This window comes from Terrapene carolina, unplaced genomic scaffold (genome assembly GCF_002925995.2).
Source record: "Terrapene carolina triunguis isolate 2854851 unplaced genomic scaffold, T_m_triunguis-2.0 Scaffold194, whole genome shotgun sequence".
NCBI lineage: Eukaryota > Metazoa > Chordata > Testudines > Emydidae > Terrapene > Terrapene triunguis.
Window position 1 is genome coordinate 2022763 of NW_020664545.1, and position 1221 is coordinate 2023983.

Sequence of the window (1221 nt, forward strand, 5' to 3'; positions counted from 1 at the left end):
GTGTGACAGTGTTGGGATTAAACTCCAGTAGTCCTGACTCCCAGCCAGTCCCCTACCCACTGGGGTATCCAGAGAGAGTCAGGTGCTGCATGTAGGGTTGCCAACCCTCCAGGATTGTCCTGGAGCCCCCAGGATTTAAAGATGAATCTTTCATTAAAGATTATGTCAAGTGATAAAACCTCCAGGGATACGTCCAGCCAAAATTGGCAACCCTGGCTCCGGGCAAACGGGGGCTGGAGGGAGAAGGGCGACAGAAAAGCGGCTACTGAAGTCCTACCTAACCCCTATTTTGAGCGCTTCAGGCCTTGTGCTAGTTCTTGGCACCAGGGCAAGCTTCGCTCTGTGACTCAATAGGGAACAAGCAACGACACGTGTGAATGGCTCGGCAGAGCTTCCCATCAGGAAGGCCCTCCTGTGCGACGAGAGGTGCAGGGACGGGAGCCCAGAGCAGTTACTGGGCTGAGGATGGATCATGGTTATTAATAAAGTGCTGCTCCCTGCAGCCTGGGTCACCCCACAGCAAATCGCCTCTGGAGATGGCAAGTTCTCCGGGGGAGCCAACCCACGCTGAAGCAGGATGTGTCCGAGACGTCTCCAGGCAGAACCACCTCCCTCCCAAACTCCCCCCAGCCCCTGGAAACTGTCTTGTCACCATCAGTGCTGAGGAAAGGGTTTGGTTTGTGCCTCTGACGGCTCCGGATTGTCACATGACCCAGGACACAGCATCTTCCCTCTCTTTTGCCTTGAAAGTCCCATCAAGGGTAGGGGCAATCCCGGCTCTGACATACACCAGGCCTCCAGGGGCCGTCCCCCGGGCTAGGACCCACCGCTTGGGGAGAAGGGGCAGCTTTCATCTCATGACATTTGTTCAGTGCAATAAACCCAGAGCGACCCTTCTGCACAGGGGGTCGGGGTGTCCTCTCCCTTCCCCCATCTCATTCTAGCCCGACCAGCAGCCCAGCACTTTGAACTAGGTCAGCCTGTATTGCAGCTACTAAGCCTTGTGCCACAGGGAGGAGGGGAAAGCCCCCCGGTGGTCACCCCCTGCAGCCCCGCCGCTCCCCCCCCCCCCCCCCCAGCCAGGCCCTGCAGCCAGCCCGCCTGCCCCCTCCCCTTTGCAAGACCTAAATCTCATTACTTCACCCCAGACGTGCATTGGGGGGCAGGAGAGTTAAGTAGCAAGATACAACACACGGGTTCTCCTTGCAAAGTAGCCCTCCC